We start from the raw sequence: 18672 nt of genomic DNA, 5'->3' as shown, positions 1-18672 counted from the left end.
CTATGAACACTTTTTTTTAAAAAAACCCTCATTGTACCAGTTCCCATTCTAGGTATTCTTAAAATCTTGAATGAGACGGAGAATTTAGTGCCAAATTATAAGCAGCTCCTTGCTTTGGGGTCATGCCGAAAAGGTGGACTGAGATTTGGACAAACTCATTTCTGGAAAGTCGTTTTCACGAATCGCTGGGCTGGATTTAAAGCCAGGTCCCAAAGGCTAAAGAACTACATTGCAATGCTGCAGCTAGAGTGTCGGAATTTGACTCTTCTCCTCTCTTCACTCACCCACTCCCACCCAAGGCAAGTCAAATTTAAGCCCAACGTGGCAGAAAATAACTTCCCTTCTGATGTCCCAGTCTCAAAATGTAGCTTAACCAGCTGACTCGGACATCATGCCAGCACACAGCTCATTACCTGAGTACCAGCTGTGGCTCAGTGGTAGCACTCTCGCCTCGGAGTCAGAAGGTTGAGAGTTCAAGTCCCACTCCAGACATATGAGCACAGAAACTAGGCTGGCACTTCAGTGCAGGACTATCTTTCGGATGAGAAGTTAGTTTGAGGCCTCGTCTGCTCTCTCAGGTGGACATGAAAGATCACATGGCATTATTCCAGAGCATTGGTGTCCAGGCCAATATTTATGCCTCAACCAACATCAATAAAAACAGATGATCTGGTCATTAGCCCACTGCTGTTTGAGACACCTTGCTGGGCACAAATTGCTGTCATGCTTCCATTACAAGTGACTACACTTCAAAAAGTACTTCACTGGCTGGGAAGTGTTTTGGGACACCCTGAGGTCACCCACTTTCCCAAGATTGCCATTTTGGAAACAAGACTCCAAGCAGCTAAACTATATTCCATTACACATCGAATGCATCGCCACTGTAAACCAATTCTTGATTACTTTTAACAATGATAATTCAAAGCTTCTGAAAGAACAGATCCATAATTAGAGTTCATTCCTATGGCCATTCAGTTAAAAAAGGCCCAATTTTCAAGATCACAAGATAATCATGGTCGAGGAAAGCTGTTCAGCTGCATTTAGACTGCACTTACCACATATTGCTTCTGTTTTTAAAAAAAGTAACGATGTTGACGAGAGTCTAGTACCATTTTACTGCGCTGCCGCTGATGGCAGTTCTGTAATGTTGATGAGGTGCCAACATGATTGGGTTTCTTTTATTAAGTTCTGTTCCCAAACGCATTTATAATTGGCAGTTCCTTTGAACAAACATTAAATCACTAAAGCCAGTAAGTATTTAAACTAGGTACTGCAAACACAGCAAGAACATTCTGCCCTTAAAGAAGCCACCCATCAAACTGCATTAGGAACCCCCTTCCTCCAGCGTACGTTTTCTCCTCTCCTAAGCTGCGGCATAGTTCCAAGGACACCAGCAACCCTCTGCTACTTTAGCCAAGTGGCCATCTTTCATGCACAAACCTAGATTGTGAATGTTAAAAAGCTATACAATTGAGGGATGCACCACAGCCAAGCCCAATCCTGTCCTTATGCTAAGTCCACAGACACTTCAGCACGTCACTGGATAGTGATCAGCAGGCTAATTCCTGATTGATTTCCTCCTCCCTGGCCCAGTGACAAGAGACCTACAGTACTCCCATTGCTGCCTAAAGCATTGATGCAGTAAGATTTCATTGGTTCATTGATGCAGTAAGATTTCATTGGTTGTACTTTTCAGTACAAACAGGCTCCAGGTATCCAGGCACCAGTTGAACTGGGATTGTTTTTGACACTAGAATGTCAGTGACTTACTATGAACTTGTGCCAGGCAGTTTGAGGTGGACACAGAGGGGGAATAAAAGAGAAGGTTGTAACTGATGAGTCAGGTATCAACTATTTTTCTTTGTAAGGAATCTTACAACACCAGGTTATAGTCCAGCTGTTTTATTTGAAAATCACAAGCTTTCGGAGGCTTTCTCCTTCGTCAGGTGAGTGTGGGATGACCAAGTGGTGTAACAAACTGAAAAGATGAGAACTTAAATAGCTTTGAGGATGCCTATGAATTTGGAGGCTGAGGAAAGAAACCCAACTGCACTCTACTGGGGACAACGAAGTAGAAAGTCACAGCACTAGCTGCACAGACTAGACGAATGTAAGGAATCGCTGAAATGGGCGTTCCCCTTAATTACAGGGTCTTTGTCACCAGGGTAAAAGGTCTCAAGACATCCTCCCAGGCCTGTATAGAGGAATGAGCAGTGACTTCGTTGTGCTACAGAAGGCATCTGTTTGCATTTATTCCAGTCTGATGATACAATATGTATGGTGTTATTTTTCAATAATCCACTGCAGAGCAAGTCCTGGTTACCTTGCAATGATAACATTAAATATTTTGTTCCAAATATCATTACACATCTACTGCATACAGCACCCCAGCCACTGGTGTGGACCATAACCAGTGAAAAACAATCTTCCAGACAACGAGTTTACGGTTGAAAACAACATTGCAGATACATCTTTTGCACCCACCCCAGCAATCTTTTCTTAAGGAACAAACTCATGCTGGCATATGGTTCTGGGCATCTTCCTGCAGTTTGTCCAAGTGGTCATTCGTCCCCTCCCCTGCCAATTTTCCTTCTGTATGGTGTTGATTCCTTGCTGGGGTAGGGTTCAACTACCAAGTGGTAATTATTCATATGCAAGCCTGGACATGGAACGTCAGCAGGGTAACCAACTGCAGGGAACATTACATCCAAGCCTAATCCAGTCCTCACGATGTTTGTACAGGCGCACTTTCAGCAGGGGTTGTTGGACAGATCAAGATCAGCATCAAAAATGATTTCTCCCTCTCTAACTTCAGGCACTTGGGGCAAATTGTATCACCCACCCCCTCCCACTGCCACTGCCCCATCAGCTAGCTCAACACTGATCAGGGTTGGCACCTGGGAACTCTCCAAGCTGCATAGCTCAGAAGCAAAAACTGGTGTACTTTTTAATGAGGCTGGCATGAGTTCTAAATTATGGATACATAAAAAATTAATGTATAGATCTGAACCTTTACAATTGAAATCTCACTGTTGGGGCTCAGATGATAAACCACTCAAGCTTTATCTATTATGTCTATTAAATCTAAGCTTTAAAGATCAGAAAGCTGCACTGAGAAAGTTTTCACACCAGCACAAGCAGCCTCTGCTACAGCACACTTTTTTTATGGTGACTGACAAGACAGTGGTTAATGATTTTTGAGAGTCAATTGTCCCAAGGAGAGAGTCTGTCCACAAAATCCAGTATGATGAGTAAAAACTGTGGAGGATTACTGAGTCAATTATTTTGTATAATATTTCTTTATTTAAGATAAGTTGAGAACGCCCAGGCTGTTCACAAGGATCCCAACAGAAATTGCATCACAAATCACATCAGCACCAAGATCAGAACTTGGGAATCTTTAAACTCTCTGCAATTGGAGTAAATATTTCCACAGCACCATTTATATTGGGTTCCAGGGAGCATATTGACTGGTAATGCAAATTTATAGGTAGTGTAAAGAGGGCCGTTTAGGTGTGTTAATGTCAGGTAAAAACAGGATGGGGCTCAGCTATGAGGCTCTTCACAAACAAATGGCTCACCTGGGCTCACACAAAGATTAATCACTTGAGCGAGGTACTAGAAAGTGCCCAGGGCACAAGGAAACGTATCTCTGCAGACGTCAGGAGAGAAAAATCTGATCAGATTCTGCACACCTGCATCCATGTAGTAATTATACCGAGACTGCATATGCTTCAGTGTAGCGATCATTGCACATCAATAGGATGGAGTGCATCTGAGCGAACACCTGCCAGTGTATCCACTGCCAACAGCAGACAAAAAGCAGCTACCACAAATCAAGGCTCGCAATGGTTATAAATCCCACACACAAATATTTATAAGCTTTACAAAATCAGAATGAATTTCTCAGTATTGGTGAGTGGTAACCAGCTGGTAACTGGGATTTCAACATAGCCTAGTAATGGACCAGTAATATTGTCCACATGAAACCCAGCAGTGCAATTATAGATTTTGCCCTCCTAAACTTGGGTTAAGTCTGGAGAAATTGTGGTGAAGGATGGTTAGTTATAGGTCTCACTGATTATATAAGCAGTGGGAATAATTTACGGTGGTGTAATACTCAAACACAACATTAGAGCACATTGGGCTCAGTGCACTATCGGTAAAATTGCACTGATTCCAGTATGTTAAATTGGTCTGGAGATAACATACCCACAGATACCAGTTATATCCCTGTCTGTGTAATATACTATAAAACATCTCCTGTCACATCAAACAAAAATCACAAAAAACATGCTGGCCTTAATATCAGAAGTAGTGAACAGAATGGAAAACTAACCTAAAGGAGAAAGCTCAAAAGGAAAGGCAGAAAAGACACAGTCACTAAAAAACAAGATATTTGAGAATGAGCTACAACACTTGGGTTTTAGATAATAGTGTAAACCATTCAAGCTTTGCTAATGATTTACACAATCATCTAAACCTTTGGAGGTATTCCAAGCCATCGCTGCTCCATTTATGGGTGAATCTTACAGCAATTTCACTCTCTCCAGCAGGAGCAGGCCATGCACATTAAATGCTTAAACATCTAAGTGAGTGGTTTCAAATATTTATCATGCCAGGTAAAAACCAAACCACCTTCTTCAAAGAACAGCATCAAAGTGAATGAAGCTGAGGCACTCCAATATTGGTAGCAAAAACACTTCTGTATAAATGTGTACTTGCAAACAGTACAACTCAGTCATGGTAGTAGAGCTACACTAGTAAAATACCATTATTAAAATGTCAGGACCAAGTAAATACCAAGGTGCTCTCTGTTCTTTGCTAAGTTAGCCAATTTTAGTTGGGGAGTAGACGGGGGTATAAGTCTCAGCATCCCTGAAACAGGGACAGTGGAACAAACAAGGCAGCCAAGATTCCCACTCCTAATCATTAGTCAGAGATCCCTGATGTGACGTGCAAATGGACTGAATCAGATTTGACAGTGATCTCCAGCCATGAACAAATTGTATAGTGACACTTGCCACCTAGGTCCATGTGAAGAACCACTTATGGGTGCTATCCCACACATAGAACCATATCGTAGTAAAAATGAGCATCTTGAGAAGAGGCAAGGAGGAAATTGAGGAGGGGTGAAAAATTAAATACATCATTTTTTTTTTAAAAAAAGGTAAGCAAACCCAGACAACTCATGAACCTCCCAGTAGCTAGAACAGTACTAGCAGAGAACTGGGACCTGTGCCCTGTTAAGCTCCTAGAAATAAGCATTGTCAAAAGAACAAAAAAAGGAACCTATTTGGAGGTTGGGGGAAATAGAAGGAAGCAAATTACAGTGCTACTGCACTGGGCTATAATCTTTGTGACTATAGACCCAATGAAAATCCTTTGGTTTAACTGTGTGCATGGATCTGAAGATCAATTTCAGCATCAAAATTAAATAAAAAGAAACTGGCCAGAATGAACCATTTGCTACACTGTTTTTAAGATGTAGCTGCACACAGACATTTTTGGTTCTGCTTGTAACTAAACAGTGTAATTACTGGATGAAAGAATTAAAGCGAGACAATCAAACGTGGGTTGAAGGTGCCACAAAAATCTGAAGAAAGTCACAGCAATATTCAGTGAGGTCTAAAGTCTAGTACTGCAAGGAGATCGATTACATTTTTGAACTGCTCCCCCACAGCTTAGATAACCAAATGCACTGCCTAGTGTAGAATTGAGCCATGTAAACCAGATGCAAACCCCAGTCTATGATGTGTTTTCTGATCCCAGCCATAGCCATATGGGGGGGGGGGTGGAAAGCTACAATTGGCATCAGAACCTGGGCTCGGAAGGAATTTTTAAAAAAAATCAGCCAGATGTCCCCACTTCCATTTACTGTCTAATTACCCCTGCTGTAGAGTCTGGATGTGGACATGAGGTAGGGACAAAATCAGGCTTGGTTGTCATGACCAGTCAAATAGCCTGCCAGTATTAACTTTCTAGGGTTGTGCATGAAGAATGGCCACTTGGATAAGGGACTAGAGAGTGGCTGGCTGTCATGGGTCCCTACCCCAGCTGAAAAGAAACCAATCGCAGGTTCCCTCACTATCCTGGATTGAGTTAGTTGCTCTCAGGTTGGGGCAGAAGGGAGAAGAGGTAGAGGCGCTTGAATTGCTCTCATTGCCCCTGAAGTGGAATAGAAGAAAAAAGGAAATCAGCCAAGAGTCCCAATCCTGATCAAGTCCAATTTGAAAGTTTGTTTGTGTGCCCTCCACGGATGAGCAACCCGCCAAAGCTCACACACAAACAATGGTCACGGAGGCAAGATATTGAGCATCCAGCACCTGAATAATTGCTCCTCTGCATGAGCGTTTTTGGGAGTTCGGTAGTGAGGGGAGGAAATTAAGAGGAAAACCAGTAGCTGCTGACCTGGTTGCTCTCTTCAGAGCTGGTGGATCCTCTGCACTTTGTCAGCGTCATTTCAAATCTGATCCCCAGCTTTTCTATTTTCCACCTCTTGCATTTTCTCACGTTTCCTTAGACTTTAATGTCTCAACTAGTCACAGACCCTTGGTTTTTTCACTTTAATATTTCTTTCCATTATTTGACCGGAGTTGATTTCCTTCAGTGTTTGCTCATTTTTCCCATCCGCTCCCCCTATTTTTGAACCTATTATTCTTATTTGTCTCTTATGTTTAAGTTCTGCACTACAAGCCCAAAATGTTAACTGTTCGTTCTCTCTAGACGCCAACTGATGTGTGTTTCCAGGTTTTTCTGTTTTGATTTCAGGTTTCTAGCATCGACGGTATTGTTTTTCAGTTGTCACAGCACCAGTTTCAAGAGGGAGATTTGCAATAAAAATCCTCCATGCATCAAGAGCTACAAAGCCAATTACACAAACATGGACCCAAAGACAGCACTGTAACACTATCTCTGAAAGCCTGTAACAAAATCCAGCACCAAGCTTAAAACCAACCATCCATGAGGCTTTACTAATGGCAATTCAATCTGCCCAATACTTCAGCATACACAGGGAGGGTTTAAACAGTCTGTCGTGCAGGGAGTCATACAAATGCTTCACTGGCTTCTCTGACAATAGATTGTTTAAACAGGTTTGTGGAAGTCTGTAAGTTTGGGATTATTGAAATCGAAAAAAGGGGGGAAAAAAAAGAGTAATGGCACTTCATATCAAGACCAGTACACTCAGCTATCACCGAGTGGCACTCACGATGAACCAGCCAGGGCTCCATGTTAAACTTGGTCTATACGACTGGAGATCACATAACATTCTACAAAGGTAATGCAGAAACAGGCCATTCAGCCCATCCAGACACCAGTATTTTTCTGCACAATCCACCATTTCTAAGCCTACTCTCCTGCTCACTCCCCATACACTTTCAAATCTATTTTTCATAATGCCCTTCAAGAGAATTTATGGACTCTTTCAGCAGTTTATAGCAGAGAATTCCACAATCTGTCTCTAAAGAATATTTTTCTAACCTCTCGTTTTCATGATTATATCTGAAATTTGTCCCCTCTCATCGTCTCAATCAATCAGTGGAAATAATGAATCACTACATGCCTTATAACCCTTCATAATCTTTAAGACCTCTATAATATTTGGCTGATAGTGAACATGGCTACCAAGGCTTTGCAGTTGGAGGCAGGCTAGCTATGGAATAAGAACTGCCTATTTATAATTCCAACATGTGAATTAGAGCACCTAGCTTGAAATAAAAAAAATCAGACCATATGTCAGCCAACTCAAATCGCAAGTGTTGTTCTGGTCAATCCTCTCCCCAGCAGGATTATGAGCTTTGAAATTCACCTGCACGCTTGGTTTAATTTTGGGTGTGAGCCTTTGAAATCATAATCCCTAATTGCTTAAATTTAATAGGATTTCTTCTCCCAGGTACATGGCTGTATATGTCTAATGTCAGTTATTCCATGCAGTAAGCAAGGGGCAGGGTGGGGGGGGGGGCAAGCACATACAGAAAAAAGTCTAACTTCTGCACAGAGCAACAACTCTATGAAAGGCCAAGAGAAGTCAGGAGAGAACAGTGACCTCCCCGCTGCCCCTTATCTAGACTAAAACTACACGCAGAGTAAACAGGCCAAATCAGCAGGAACACAGTCATTAGATCCAAATGGAACTTGCATTGAATCTGTCGGCCTTTTTAGACGCTAGCAAACTGAAGAAATAGGTAAAAAGTATGCAAGAATTACTCCTTTCATTCTAACTGTAGTCACTCCCATCCTTGTTCCATTCCCAATTTTAGCAACTTGGATCATCTAGGGTGTTCAATTTGCATTCATATTGAAACTAAGTCCTGGATTCAGTCCACAGAAGAGCCACAAGGCTGATCGAGTGTCACAGAATTTAGTTATGAGGAAAGACTCAAGAAATGTGAGCTTTTCAACCTTGAGTGGTGACAGAGAATCTTAAAGACATACATACAAGATAGTAAACAGGAAAGGTACATTGACAACATTTCAAAGACAAACTGTGACAGTAGGACAAGGGGGTAGAGAAAAAGAACTTTTATTTATATAGCACCTTTCAGAACCACAGGATGTCCTGAAGCACTTCACAGCCAATGAATTACTTTCTAAAGTATGGTCACTGTTGTAAGGTCGGAAACAATGGCAGTCAATTTCACATCGTTCACCTGACGAAGGAGGAAGCCTCCGAAAGCTTGTGAATTTAAAATAAAATTGCTGGACTATAACTTGGTGTTGTAAAATTGTTTACAATAGTCAATTTGAACACAGCAAGGTTCCACAAACAGCAATGAGATAAGTGACTAGATAATTTGGTTTTAAAGAGATGTTGATTGAGGGATAAATGTTGGCCAGGACACTGGAGGAACTCCCCTACTCTTTTTCAAATAGCGTGGCAGGATCTTTTACACCACCCAAGGGGACAGACGGGTCCTCGGTTTTAACATCTCATCTGAAAGATAGCACCTCTTACAGTGCAGTAATCCCCAAGTAGTGCACTAAAGTGTCAGCCTAGATTACACGCTCAAATCTCTGGAGTGGGGTTTGAACGCACGACCTTCCGACACTGAGCCAAGGCCAACACCTATGTGGTTCAAACAGTCAAACTTAGGGCTGATTGCCAAAGAGCGATCAACACCAAATTAGCTCCCAGGTAGGCTGGTGGTGGCAAAAACCTTTAAGAGACATTTGGATACTACGATGTCGTACAGTAGGTTCTTTATGGATGAATGTGCTAAGATAGCTGAATGGCCTTTCTCGCCATTATCTATCCCGTGATGGCATCCCTTTGGACTCTGCACATTTTGCCACCAAGACCGAGCACTATCCTTCCTGAGCAAGGGATTTGGCCACCCACTTCCAAGATTCTACCACTCTAACTGGCCTGTAGACTGTACCCAAATGGAAGCTAGATGTCAATTCACCCTGATTTTCCTTCTGAGCAAGTACACAATCTTTGCTGTGCACCTCTCCCTGCAACTCCACCAACGTATTAACTACGCAGTAGAGGGAATGAAGGAGAAAGGGATCCTGGCACAAGGCAAGGGCTGGATTATGGAAGGGCATTAGCAACCCTGAGGGCAGGCAGGCAGGCTGGCTGTCTGTCTGTCTATCTGTCTCATGCCTGCACCTAAATCGAAAGTAAGCCAACTTCTATGTCATTGCCTTTGTTTGTAAGTAACCTCCATGAGAAGCTTTGCATGTGAGCGAGGATGGCACAGCGAAAATGTTAGCTTTGGAATGCATTGACTAGAACAGTAAACGAGCCACGGATCCAGCAACGTGCACTGACCTCGCGCAGCAAATATTAAGTCAAGATGTCCTGTTTGTTTCACCCAGTTAAAAAGTGCAATCGCACAGCAGAAAATGCTGCTCTCATGACAGAAGAACCTCTACCTAAGGCCAAATGACAACTGTCTAATTCCTACTTCTCCCACCAAACATGACCCCAAAATCAACAATTTGCATTTATATGGTGCCTTTAACCTGGAAAGCAATTACCATCAATGTTCAAAACGAGGTCAAATTGTTTTATAGCCATTCACACCCACAGCATTTATAGCTTTAAATTTAAGCTGCAACTGGAATTCTAATCTAAAGACAATGTCACAATGCACAGCTTCAGTTGTCTACTTGCAGATAAGGAAAAGTTGTCATTGGGGAAAAAAAAGTCAAGATGCTGGCAGTCCATTGGCAGACAAGAGTAAAAGCCATTCTCCACTGTGCGACTGCAAGTTTTAACTGGGTGAAACAAACAGGCATCCCAGCTTAACACTGGTCTGCTGCATAAGGCCAATGCACATAGCTGGGTCTATGGTTGGTTTACTGTTCAAGTCAATACAGTCCAAGCCAACACCTGTTCATTGTGCCATCCTTTCAAGCAAGTGTAGCTTCCTGTACATCTGTCTGGAGACACAAATGCATTTTTGTTCCATTATGTTAGGGGAGTCAGTTACCCAGTGTGGTATGTACAGCACATGATTAAGATCAACTCCAACAACTTTCCAACCTTTAAGTAAAATTTCTCAATTCCTCTCCTGAAAGGTGCCAGGTGCCCTCCAGTATCTCCGTCAACTTGCCATTCTTCATGTGAGCTAAACAGCACTAGCAGGTTATTGAACTTTTGGAGCATCACAGCCAAGCCCCAATGCCAGCTCATCCATACATATCAACGATTAGCAAGCAGTAACAGGAACCCAGGCTATGTTTTTCCCCAATGCATAGTCCAAGGTCACTGAGGCCCACTGTAGCACCTCAGGTGCTGCCCCAGCTCAGATCAGCTAACTGAAAACAGACCAGAAATCAAACATGGGATCATCTTGTCTGAGCAACTATCCCAAATGAAGACAAGTGAGTTTGGTTAGTCAGCCAGAGGCAGCATATACATCACAGGGGCTTTAATCAACTGCAGATTTTTTAACCTTTTCTAAAAAAAAGGTACTGTGGCAAGCGGTTAGGAAACATTTCACAAAATACATTCCCTCCCTTCCTTTTAATCCTTGAACCTTCATCTACTTCAAAAAAAAAAGTTTGAGTACTGTGCTCGTCACAGACAGAATTAAGTGGCTGGATTTTCTTTTCACAAAGCACTTCATGTCTATCTTCCTTCTTCCTGTGCAAAATATCGTTTTTGTCTAATCTCTGGCTTAATAGAAAATACAAGGATATTACAAATCAGCTAAAGTTGACAATTGTACTACCCAAAAGTAAACTACACAGACCACGAAGATCCCAAATTCAATCCCTGGTTTGTGCGGAGTTAGCCCATTTCAGCCAGGGCAGCAACAGCGGTGCTTCAATTAACCTCAAGACCAGAGGAGAAGAGAGAGCCAGGGTTCCTGCATCTAATCACTATCCAGCAACTTTTGCTCGAAATTGTATGTGTATGGATGGCGAGCTTGGCTGCGATGTCCCTCGCTGTAGTCTGGCCTACTGACACCCACTGCTGAGATTCACATGAAGAATCATCACTTTGGAAAGACACCAGAGGGCTGTCTGCCATTCGTGGATCCATACTGCAGTTAAGTAAAGCCTTCAGGATCAACAGGCAAGGTTTATGATTTTCAATGGAACAATAGACATAACTGAGATTTGATTCCCAAAACACAAAGTAAAAATCCCATTTACCTAAAAAATTTTGACTAATTGAGTCACTAAATAAACCTATGGCCTTATTGTAAACAGGTGGATTTGTGAATGCAATACCCAAAGAATCAGCAAAAGCCTCAGAACCCTATATAACAAAAATGGAATTGGACTTATTCAGTGACTGTTATCTAATGGGCCGGGTGAATGGGAGAATAAGTCCTCCAGTTTACAAGCTCAAAATTAATCTTGTAAACTGGTGACATAGAATCAAAGTTACAGCACTGAAGGAGACCCTTCAGCCCATTGTATCTCAGCCAGTGCTAGCTCTTCAACTGGAGTAACCTACTCTAAACCCATTTCCCTGCCTTTTCCCCATATCCTTTTACATTCTTCCTTTGCAAATACTTATCCAACTTGGTTGTAAATTATTATAGTCTCTGGCCCAATAATCGTGTAGTAAAACATTCCATCTTCTAACTACCCTCAAGTTCTTAACTGCCCCTTATAATCTTCCAGTGATAATCCTGAACCTACACTCCCTTGTTGCAAACACAAATCTTTTCCCAGCACATCCATTCTCAAAAAGTAATTTATTATTGTAAAAAAAAGTGCAGTAAAAGCATGTCAAGAGATTCAGTTATTGACCAGACAAATCACTGGGAAACAGCTTCCTCTGTTTGCCAACATTAGCAAAGTACATCCCGGCATTCAGGCACAAGAACCATCACCCAATTACACAACTACAATTGTAAACACAACAGGAAGCAGCATTTGGGTGAATCAGTCCAAAGGAAGGGTGAACACCTTTATATAGAATCTACTTTCACTTGCGTCTCAGTTTCTACAATTTCATACAACTATACTTTCACTTGTGACTTCAGAACAAATCAGTATGTTTTGCCGGACAATTAAAAAACAACTCATTTTACAAGGATAGTGGCAAAACCGATGCCTGTGTGACAACTTGATTACCACTGTTCCAACACCATAACAGCAACATTAAATATACCAAAAGTTCTGACAAAGGGTCCTCACTTGAAATTCTGAAGACCTGCCCCATGTTTCCAATATTTCAGATTTCTAGATTGGGTTTTTCTTTTTCAATTATACAACAGCACTTTTACGCAGAACTGCAACCTGCCAGAAACTAGGGAAAGCTGCTTTTCTTAAGGCTCATTTGGTAACAGTACTGCAGAGTATGGTAAAACTTGATGAGACACAGAGATCAGGAAGGACCCAGGTTCAATTGCATTGAATGCCAAATTAGTCAATCTCAGCAGGGGCTCCTGTAGGAGTGGCTATGATTGACTTCAGCATCCTAGAGTTAGGGGAAATGGATATCGGCCAGGGATCCTTCTCCTAGACATTATCCTGTGATCCCAGCTAGAAAGTGCACGTGTGTCCTGGGGAGGGCAAAACTAGACTTTGCTTTGAATACCTGATTGAACATGGAAGAATATCTGCCAATACCTACTTCAATGTTACAGTCTACGTATGAAGAATGATCACCCACCCCCATTTTTAAATTTGATCCCGGGATGTGGGGAACCAGGACAAGGCTTTATTTATTGCCCACCCCTAACTGGCCAGGTAGTTGAAGGTGGCTGTGGAACTCTACCCAAGCATAAGTTACTTGACTTCAGAAGAGAAAGAACTCTGGAACGAGGAGATATGGAATCGCCAAAACACCAGATTTCTTTTTACATTAACAGAAACTGACACCATGATAAATAGGCATGGGTTAGTGAGACCCAAGAGATATCCTGCAAGTGAACACAGAGTCAAAGACCAGATACATGCTTAAAATTGGTCACTTCAAGCACTTGTACCGAGATCATGTCACAATGAGCTAATGGCTCATAAACAATTAGCCCTACACACCAGAAAGATTTCAGTTAGTTACAATGAAAGCTGCCGAAAAGACCAGAGTAAATGGCGACCAGTCATCAATCCTAAACATACATGAATCAGCTTGGAATCTCCAATAAACCCCTGATCATCTGCCGAGAGCACCTTAAGTTGGACGCAAAGTCGATTAATAGGTCGAAAGAATGGAATATCCAAATGTCATATTTATGCACATACACACAACTGGCATTTATATAGCACCTTTAACATAGTAAAACATGCCAAGGCACCTCACAGGAGCATTATCAGTCAAAATCTGACACCGAACCAGAGGAGATATTAAGACAGCTGACCAAAACCTTGGTCCAAGAGGTAGGTTTTAAGGAGGGTCTTAAAAAGGAGGTAGAGGCGCAGAGGGGTTTAGGGAGGGAATTCCAGGCTTGGGGCCTAGACAGCTGAAGGCATAGTCACCAATGGTGGAGCGAAGGAAATCAGGGATGCACAAGAAACCAGAATTGGAGGAGCGCAGCATTCATGGAGGGTTGTAGGGCTGGAGAGATAGGGGCTAGGCCATGGAGGGATTTGAACACCAGGATGAGAATTTTAAATTGGAGACATCTGAGGGACCAGGAGCCAATGAAGGTCAGCGAGCACAGGGGTGATGGGTGAACGGGACTTGGTGCAAGTTAGGATACAGGCAGCAGAGTTTTGGATGATCTCAAGTTTACGGAGGGTGGAAGATGGGGGGCAGGCCAGGAGAGTATTGGAATAGGTGAGTTCAGAGGTAACAAAGGCACGGATGAGGGTTTTAGCAGCATATGGGCTGAGGCAGGGGTAGAAACAGGTGATATTAGAGGTGGAAGTAGGCAGTCTTGGTGATGGAGAGGATATGGGGTCAGAGGCTCAGTTAAGGGTCAAATAGGATGCCGAGGTTGCGAAAAGTCTGGTTCAGCCTCAAACACTCTTGCTTCTCTGTCATAACTTAGGTTTATTAAGAGTTTGCCAGACTGAAGCCCAATATTAAAGCAGTCTCTCCTCCTCACCATCCCCCCACCGCCAAAACATCTTAATGTGAAGGATGAGAAAAGGCTGCCTGGCCCTTCAAAGTTCTTGTATCCTAGCTCTCCCTGTTCAGTATCCAATAATCAAAACCAAATTGGTTCTGCACACAATGGATATTGTATATATGAAGTGGAATGTTTAAGAAAAAAATTTTTTAGTATATGAATATATACCTTAGCAGTGCAGGAAACACAGGCAATACTTCAAGCCAAGCTCAACAACTCCAAAGTGGCACTATTCATCCACAATGTCATTCAATGGGGCATTTCTTTACAGTCACCTGGCTAAACTTTAGGAACTCTCAAGATATAGTACCACTGGATACAAGAGCAAGAAAAAGTCCATGAGTGGAATCAGAATTCGCACTGAAGCTTACCCAAGTAAACTGATTTATTGACCGGACCTGCCTCAATCAGAAACAATTAGAGATTTCACAACTACTACATAAGCAATGAACACAATCTTCACTACCATTTTCTACCCACAAAGGCCAGTTACACTTATGAGATCTGAAGAAGCTACTTACTCAGCTGAAGTTAGTGAAACTTTGGGTTCACTTACTTTAGTAAGTAGCAACTTTGGTGAAGTTTGTGTTGAGCCCTGGCCTGGGTGCCTGTCTCCAGCCAGTACTACTTATAAAAGGGCCTTGTATAGTGACATCACAATAACTACTGCAGCCCTCCACAAACCAGGATGAGTCAGACAACTGAGGAGTTGTTGAAAAAAAAAACACATCAAGGAAAACACAATGAATCCCACCTGAAAAAATGAAAGCAACATTAATCTCAAAACTAAATCAACAATTCAAGCCTTCAACCTGCACAACAAAACACCCTGGCCATGAAGGCTCTCTCAGATCAGCCCCTTTGGCTGACAGCTTTTCCAGACAGATTTCACTTATTAAATACATGGTAGAATACAGGGTGTAGAACAGTAATACAAAGCAAAGCCTGTGTTTTTTTGCATTCATGGAAAAATGGACAGATTGGAATCTTCAAAGCATCTGTAAACATCCCAAAATTGGACCTATTTAGTCCCTGGTTACAAGGAATAATCACTCTTCTGTAGACAATAGTCAAGGCCACTGTTTTTTTTTAAAAATGTTTTTATGGAAAAACTGATCGAATTGCAAAACAAAGTCTCCAAAATGTCACTAAAATCCCAAAAGCATTGCAATAAACAGCATTTGACATATTCAATCACAGCAACCCAGTGGCCCTAATTATATTTTGTGAAATCCTGGCCTAATAGCTAGCTCACGACTTACAAAGCCCAGGTACCAGTCTGCAGTATATGTTTTTTGACACACTGAATGTTCAGTCACATAACCCCTCAGTTATATGGCAATGAGGTAGAAACTCTTTAAAAATATTAGCAAAATACAGAGGGGGAAATGGGAACATATATCAGGTATTATATAACAGTGCGCCACCATTGTTATGGGAATCCCTAATGGCATCAAATTCAAATGAACCACATCCATTGTTAAAACAGCAAACGCAGGAGAGAATTTTATCCCCTCTGCATGATAAAAGATCCACTGTTTCAAGGCCCTCTTTTGCTAATCAGAAAATTCCAGAAGGAATATCAAGATTTTGGTTTTAGTAGGGGCAAAGTTTCTGCTTGGCTCAGTGGTATCACTCTTGGCAGAGTCAGAAGCTCATGGTTTCAAGCCCCACTCCAGGACTTCAGCACATTATCTACGTTGACATTTCAGTGCAGTACTGAGAAAGTGCTGGATTGCGACAGGTGCCATCTTTCAGGTGAACCCTTTATAAACGAGGTCCTCTCTGCCTGCTCATAGTGCCATGGGATCTATTACGTGCACGTTCGAAGAAGAGCAGGGCAATTCCCCCGGCATCCTGGCTAACATTGATCTCTCCATCATCATCAAAGCAGATTATCTCACTGCTGTTTGTGAGATCATACTGTGGGCAAACTAGCTGTTGCCTACAAAACGACAGTGACTACACTTCAAAAGTAATTGGTTGTAAAGCATGTTCAGACATCCCGAGGACATCAAAAGTGCTAAATAAATGCAAGTTTTTTCTTTTCAAATTATAAGGATAGTAGTGTACATCCAGATCTTATATTACCATGGCGTAAGTATTATTTTTATTTTGATAGGACACTATGTGCATAATCAGTGGTTAACACAACTTTCTATAGCGCACTTAATGTAGTGAAGGTTTTGGAGCATTTTACAGAAAGGTGGGCACTGAGGGGAGAAAGAAAACATGGAGGGAGGAAAAGCACAATAAAAGTAGGCTTTCGAAGTAGAGGGATTGTCTGTCCAGGTGGAGGGATTTTGGAAGCTCCACAGAACAGGTGCATAGTGGAAGATCGATAGCTACGCTGGAGCAGGCAATGAGATGCAAACCAGCGTTAGAGTAGCAATATGAACATTAATTATATTATAAATAATGAAAAAAATCATACCAAAAAAATCTCCATCCTAAATAGCAGGAAGCAGACTTAGAGAACACTTAGAAAAACAGCAACACACACTAAGGAATAGTAAAACTCAGATAAAAAGAGTACAGTTGAGGAGGGGAGGTGTAGCACAAATATACACAGCACCTTTGTGAATGATGCACAAAACTCAAGGGGATCCCCCACACCAGAGCAATAACTAGCCTCGTCCTCTAGTTTCAAAATCCAGCAAACTACATCGTTCTCCAAATTTCAAAAATGCAAAAACCCTTCCCTCTGTATCTATCACAGTAACAATTTTAAAAAGGGGAGTTTTAAAAATGCAGGAGCCCAAGTGCCTTAATATTTATAACATGGAATTAGAAATATGCCAATGTGCATGCCTGGAACAGAGTAAATAAAGGATTATATTTCTACATTAGGGTGTCGGTGGACATTCAGAGACACCCATAAAATACAATGTAAACAGAAACTCTCTCTCCTCCACTAATCCAAGCTCCACTTCGAAAATCGTATTAGTCATTCGGTCTAAAAAAATATATAAATGTTACTACCTAAAAAAGAAACGAGGGAAGGAAATAACTAACTTCAAATTAAAAAAAAAAGTTATTCTGTAAGGTTACTGAATTAATAATATTTTTGAAAACAATCAATAAATATGTAGAAGGGATTATCTAAAATTCACCTGAGTCAGTAGCCGGGCCTGGAGGATTTAAACTAGGTATAAATTCTGACCTCCCCCCCACCACCTTGTAATATGATTTTATTTATATATATATATATATTTATGTATTTTAAAAGGGCCTGTATTTACGGGCGAGGGAGCCTCCTCCCAAGCCCCCCTTGCTTCCTCTCCGTGTCTCAGTCTGTGACCTCCCTCCTCGGGACGGGATGATTTTTTTCCTTTCACTGAAAAGCACGGACTTGGACGGGGAGAGGCATCTTCGAACAAAATGGCGGCCGACAACAGCCCGGATCCTGCCCGGCACCGAGATTCAAAAAGACTGGAAATAACCGTCGATGCGGCGCTCATCCGCCCTCAATACTCACCCGGGCTCGTTCTTTCGGGCCGACACTCTGTGAATACTGAAATGAAAAAATAAATAACGCGACGATAGAGTCCGGATGGAGACGGATTCTAATCTCTCCGGCCTCTCTCTCCCTCTCCTTTTTTATTCTCGCCTCTCTTTTTTTTCGCTCTCGCTCTTTCCTTCCCCTCCCCCCACCCACCCCCCCGATAATATAATCTGAAAAAAATACCCGGCTGACTAACGGCTACGGCGGACCGCTCATTAACATAAATTATTCCCAGTGCGGTAGCCCGGCGACCAATCGAGCGCCAGCCGAGCCGCGATTAACATAAATCATGCGGCTGCCCGACCCCGCCCCACTGGAACGTGGTCGGAATGAATTATGTTAAGCGCGGCGGCGCGGGAGGCTGCGTTACGTTTTGCATCTCGTTATCATAAATTATGCTTGATTTGCCCATGTGTAATGAGCCCGCTTGTGTGCTCTCCTGGGGGGCGGAGCAAACTGAAAAGCCGACGAGATTCACGCATGTGGACAAGATGGCACCATAACCAGCTTTAAAACATGCTGTGGGTCAGCCAGTTAATCGCCCCCTAATGGTGGGAGGATTAAATGTCAGCTAGCTCCAAACATTTTATTGATTTTTTAAAAAAAAATTTACTTTGATCTTTTAGCAAAAAATTGAAACCCATGGGTTTAAAGGGCTGGTGTGGATACGAAATTGGCTAA

The 18672-nt window shown here is 42.1% G+C and overlaps 1 protein-coding gene across 7 annotated transcripts in view; it reads right to left on the bottom strand.

The window, feature by feature from the left end:
- Positions 1-18131, bottom strand: part of LOC137305164 (protein PRRC2A-like) — a 102299-nt gene extending 84168 nt beyond the window's left edge. For all 7 annotated transcript variants that reach the window (XM_067973971.1, XM_067973975.1, XM_067973974.1 and 4 more), the window contains exon 1: positions 17965-18131. The gene's annotated coding sequence lies outside the window, so the exon portion shown is untranslated. The remainder of the gene's footprint in view (positions 1-17964) is intronic.
- Between the last annotated feature and the right edge of the window lie 541 nt (positions 18132-18672).

The sequence above is a fragment of the Heptranchias perlo genome, chromosome 39 (genome assembly GCF_035084215.1).
Source record: "Heptranchias perlo isolate sHepPer1 chromosome 39, sHepPer1.hap1, whole genome shotgun sequence".
Classification (NCBI taxonomy): Eukaryota; Metazoa; Chordata; class Chondrichthyes; order Hexanchiformes; family Hexanchidae; genus Heptranchias; species Heptranchias perlo.
Note: the sequence above shows the minus strand (reverse complement) of the source record. Positions and strands in the feature narration are given on the sequence as shown.